At 35.5% G+C, this 6,203-nt stretch overlaps 1 pseudogene; it reads left to right on the forward strand.

Annotated features, from left to right (window-relative positions):
- Positions 1–6,203, forward strand: part of LOC112506033 — a 12,533-nt pseudogene that overhangs the window by 1,181 nt on the left and 5,149 nt on the right.

Below are 6,203 nucleotides of genomic sequence, written 5' to 3' on the forward strand. Positions count from 1 at the left end.
TAATTCTTAAGCCTTCTTTGACTTAAATCATATGTGTTACTCTTAGCCCAAGTACAAGCAAGCCAACAGCCCAACAAAAATAACAATTAGATAATTTAGATTTAGAAATTAACTCAATTAGATAAACACAACCCTACCTACCGTCTCCTTCAGTCCTTCTCCTACGTCTCTACTCCCTTTCTTGCTTGCTTGCAGTTCGCCGGTTCCACCTACCGTCTCCTTCTCCTAAATCTAATCCCTCCGTCGATGTCTCCCTCCATCGCCATCTCCCTCCGTCGCCGTCTCCCTCCGTCGCCGTCTCCCTCCATCGTACTCGCAGCAACTCAGCAAGTAACCACTAAACAGAAATCGTCCCGTAAGCAAGTAAGGAACCTTCTTTTTCAATGCAATTGCACTATTAATTTAGGAATTTAATTGTTCATTTTAGAAGAAAATGTTCATTGTTGGATGGTTAGTCACTTAGCTATTAATTTAACTGTGAGTATTTAGTTTAATTGTGTGTGTATTTCTGTTGGTTTATTGATTTATTTTATTGCCTTTTTTGTTGGTTTATTTTTCTGAAAATGTGATCTTAATTGACGATGTATAGGAGCAATGGAAGATACTCCTAAATCTCCAAAAATCGAAGTCAATGATGAACCAAACTTGTCTAAGAAAAGGGGTGGTAGAACTTCAAACTTTTGGGATCACTTTTCAAAAAAGGACTCTAGATGTTTTTGTAATTATTGTGGAAAAGACTATGCTTACCATAGTAAGAAAATTGGCACAAGTTCTTTGTGGAATCACCTAAGGAACCAATGTAAGAAATATTTGGATAACWTTAGCGATAAAAAACAAAAATTGCTTAACTTTCCTACTATCAATGAAAATGAGGTGTCATTTAATAAAGARAGATGTMGCAAAGCCRTGGTTAGGTTTGTGCTTAAGGATGAACAACCCTTTAGTGTTGTAGAGGGTGAAGGATTTAGGGAACTTGTTCATGAGTTGCAACCAAAATTGCTTAACTTTCCTACTATCARTAATGTTAGATTCTTGTACTAAGGGACCTATGTGGTGTATAAACATGTATTTTTTGTGTTCAAAGTATATATTACATGCAATATGTGGTATGGGGTGTTACAAAAGTTGTATGCAAAATTGTCCAAATGTGAATTTTGGCTAAGGGAAGTTCAGTTCTTGGGCCATGTCATTTCGAAAGCAGGGGTGAAAGTAGATCCAGCGAAGATGGAAGCAGTTGAAAAGTGGGAGGCCCCAAAGACTCCTTCTGAAATCCAAAGCTTTTTGGGATTGCCAGGCTATTATTGTAAAAAATTTCAATATTTTTCTAAAATAGTCGTGCCATTGACCAAACTGACTCGGAAGAATGTTAAGTTTCAGTGGGAGGAAGAACAACAAAAAGCCTTCCAACTTTTTAAAGATCATCTCTGCAATGCCGTAGTGTTACCAGATGGATCAGAAGATTTTGTAGTATACAATGATGCCTCGAAATTGGGATTGGGATGTGTTATGATGCAAATAGGAAAGGTGATTTCTTATGCGTTAAGGCAACCGAAGGATCAAGAGAAGCAGTATCCAACTCATGACATGGAATTGGCAGCAGTAGTATTTGCTTTGAAAATTTGGAGGCATTATCTTCTGGGAACAAAATGCAAGGTCTATACTGATAATAAAAGTCTACAACATTTGTTCAGCCAGAAAGAACTGAATATGCGGCCGTATCGCTTATCTAAATCTGCGCATTTTCTACCTATAAGAGAGGGCTACTCTTTAAAAATGCTAGAACAGGTTTATATCAAAGAAATTGTAACTAGACACGGTGTTCCACTATTTTTTGTCTCTAATAGAGATAGCCGTTTCATTTCAAAGTTTTGGGAAAGTTTACAAAAAGCTCTGGGGTCTGAAATTCGATTAAGTACAGCCTATCATCCGCAAACTGACAGGCAAAGTGAAAGAACCATCTAGACTCTCGAAGATATGTTAAGAACTTGTGTCATTGACTTCAAGGGATCGTGAGAGGATCATTTACAACTGATAGAGTTTTCTTATAATAACAGTTATCACTCTAGCGTCCAAGCGGCACCATATTGTAACGCCCCATTCCAGATATTACATATAACATATAGTTCATACATTAGAAATACATGTTTATACACCACTTAGGTCCCTTAGTTCAAGAATCTACCAATACCAAAAACAAGGTTTAGAAATTCAAAATACAATTCTTGCACTAAACCAAATCCATCTAACAAAACTATACATGTCGTCAATAGAACTTCATGTAGATAAGCATATAGGGAAATTATTACATTTTTCTCTTCCCTTTACCCTCAACACTTCCTGCAATACATATTTAAAATCACAAAAACGAGGGGTCTAGTGAGTTACCCTATTTATGTCATTGCAGAGTGAAAATCACCAAAACCTTTATATAAAACAACTTTACATATATATAACAAATATATGAACAAGTGAGAACACAATATCAATACCTTTCACCTTTCAAGCCAATAGTCTTTGCTTCTAAATAATACATCAAATCCATACAGGTTTATACTAACCAAATAACATAATGCCACTTTTAAACCTTTTTCCATTCAAACAAGGTTTATTCAAAGTTCCAGGTCACACCTGTTATCTTCTCCTCAATAACATTCAAACTATGATTTCCAATAAGAACCCTGATCCTAAATCTTCAAATCACAAAGAAATAAATATTCCAGACCATGGTAATCTTAAGGGATATGATAGTAGAAGTTATATTATATAACACACACATACCAATGCCACCCGTATATCCAAATATACACCTCTCCTTGATATGCCACCCTTATCGCATGGTATACCTCTCCTTGATATGCCACCCTTATCCCATGGTACACCTCTCCTTGATATGCCACCCTTATTTCCTCATCAAAATATTTTACAAAGATAATTCCATAAAGAATAGACCGCAGTCAATGGAATTATTTATTAGTTCAAAATTATCTTTTTCAAAATTCTCCATTTATATATAAAAACAATTATATATAAATCATGAAAAAGTCAAAATACCAATCCAKTCAAAATAGACTTGGCTAGACTTTATCTCCAGTCAAGTCTTGGCCGGTTTACGAAATCCGGACAACACATCGCCCAAGGCTTGTTTGATTTAACACTTAACTCAAAACACAACCTTGTCCGGATAACAAATCCGGACAACACAATTCATCATCATCCGATTTAATTAAACCGGTCACCACTTAGTCGTATTCCTACTTCTCCGTTCAAAATATTTAACATAAACTCAATATTCATAAATCGCTCAATCATTGTCCGGTTTAAGACTAAACCGCTCGACTCTTGACCAGTGTAGGTCTATCCGGACAACTCACCAGGCGGTTTATCTATAACTCGCCCATACCTTGACCGATTTATGGCTTAAATCGCCCAACTCTTGTCCGGTTTATGACTAAACCGCCGGACTCTTAGCCAGTTTAAGTCCAATCCGGACAACACAAAAATGGTTAACTTTTAAATCAAGTAAAAGGTCTACACAACCAATTATACAACTATGAAGAGTTTTAAATGCAGTTTAAACCACTCACCTTGAAAGCCTTTTGAAAAGTTTAAATTGAAATCCCGTCAACCTTTGTTCTTAAATCGTTCAATGAAGGTCTCCAAAAATAGAAAGAGACTACAATGGAGGCTCATCGTCCTTTTTATACTTACCAAATAAGGTAAGGCAGCTAAACCGCCCTTACCATACATACATACATGCCTCAAAACCATTGCACATAGATCATGCATATATATATATATATATATATCATGCATACACCTTGCCTCACCACACAAACACACACACACACACATATATATATATACATACATTTCACAATTATGCATAAAATTCGCATACTCACACGATCAAATGTACAAATTTATCATGGTGTCACATAAGCACATAATAAATAATCACGTATAAATTACCTCAGGTGATAACCAAGACCCAGTCACACATATGAGGTATTGTATGGATGTAAATATCGAACACCGTTGTGTTGGAACGAGGTAGGTGAGGGGCTGTGGACAGGTCCTGAAATTGTTTAAGAAACATCCAAAAAGATTGAACAGATCCGTGAAAGAATCAAAACAACACAAGACCGCCATAAAAGTTATGCTGATAATCGTCGAAAGGCGATTGAATTTCCTGTGGGCGATTTTGTGATGTTGAAAGTTTCTCCATGGAAAGGTGTTATCAGATTCGGAGAAAGGGGTAACCTCAGTCCGAGGTATGTTGGGTCATTCAGAATTTGTAAACGAATTGGGCTAGTGGCTTATCAGTTGGAACTATCAAAAGAGCTTAGTCTGATTCACACCACTTTTCATTTATCGAACTTGCGAAAATGCTTAGCTGATCCGAGTCTAGCTGTACCGCTTCCAGAAGTTAAACTGGACAGTAAACTGAACTTTGTGGAAACCCCAGAAGTTTTAATTGACCGAAAGATTAGCAAAAAGATCAGTTTGGTTAAAGTACCTTGGCAATTTCATAAGGAATCAGAGGCAACCTAGGAACTGGAATCAAAAATTAAATCAAAGTATCCATGGCTCTTTGATTAAAGAAATTCCGGGACAGAATTGTTTTGAGGGATGGATAATGTGATAACCAAGTTTTGATTATCACCTGAGGTAACTAATACGTGATTATTTATTATATGTTTACGTGACAACATGATAAATTAATATATTTGTTTCTTACAAGTATGTGAATTTTATGCATATATATTTATGCACAATGTGAATATATATATATATATATATATATCTATACTACATATATTAGCATTTAAGACAAAGTCTTAAATACAACTCTTTTATGCATGATTTTCAAAAAACTCTTAAAGACAAGTCACAAAGCACAATGTACAAGTGTTTTATGCATTGAGTTTAACCTTGTTTTTCTCTCTTCCTTTTCCAGAGACAATCTCTTCTGCCAAAAATGGGTAAGGTCAAAATGGGCTTTTTTCTGTTCTTCTTTCCTTTTCCAGCTTCCTCCTCTTTTCTAGCTTCCTCCTCTGTGCCTTCTTCCTTTTCATGATTCCTCCTCTGCGCCTTCTTCCTAATTAGTAAGGTCAGCCCTTTGCTTTCTTCAATTGCTGCAACCTTTGCAGAAATGGCCGGCTCCCAAGACAATCTCATATATGCATATAACTAGAAGTTTGAGGCTTTGATTTCTCCACAGGTTCTTCAAAACCCTAGCAATTTCTTTGAGGTATTGATTTGGTTTACATGTTCTTCAAAACTCAGGTTCTTAATGTCGTCTTTTATTTCGTTTTTGGATTTCATTTCTAGGTCTGTTTCCATTTCATCGTATTTGCAACTGAGTTTTCAATATTAGATGATTTCATTTATGTGTCCATTTCAACTTATACACACACACACACACACACATCTGGCCACAAACAAAAAAAGGTAAGATTAGAACTGGTGATTTGAGCCCTCCACAATCCTGAGGGCTAATTCTTCTTCTCTGTTGTTGCGATAATCAGCAGAAAACACTGAACTGAAATCTTGATAGATTAAAGATAAGTATTCACAGATAGTTTATGGTTTGAGATCATGATCATCTTCATTTCAACTCTGTTATGTTTTTTAATCATATTTTTATTTTTATTTTTTATTATATTTTTAATGGTCTATTGTTTGTTGAGGTTGAATTTGAGGCTGCTATGGAATATGAATTTATCAACTTTTTTTGCTTCTTGTTTGAGTTAGAATTGGAAGTATCTTGATCTATAAGGGGGTTTTATGGGTTTCAATACACCAACCAAGGGCAGATACAAGAAAAATCTCATCATCGGCCAATTCTCCTCCTTTTAGTAACTTGTAGCTATCAAGAACAGAGAGACTCCGGTTCCGCTTTCCTACAAGCATGGCAGTAGAATATTGCTTTATATACAATAAAATTATTTGCAATCAAACAATTGAAAAGAAATAGAGGAACTATTATTAACTCCAGGTACATTGTAGTCAAGATCTGCAAAGTAAAAAACAAACAAACACAATCAAACATGGATATTATTAATGGATCATTGCTCGGAAATATATGAACTATTCTATGTAGTTTCTGGATAGTCCTTCTCTATTAGAAGATTGTTGATGCCTCCCACCCAATATAATAGAAATGTATAGTGTTTAGCACGTAATACTTTGCTCAAGTATAG

The sequence above is a fragment of the Cynara cardunculus genome (genome assembly GCF_001531365.2).
Source record: "Cynara cardunculus var. scolymus isolate 2C chromosome LG 2, CcrdV1, whole genome shotgun sequence".
Lineage (NCBI taxonomy): Eukaryota > Viridiplantae > Streptophyta > Magnoliopsida > Asterales > Asteraceae > Cynara > Cynara cardunculus.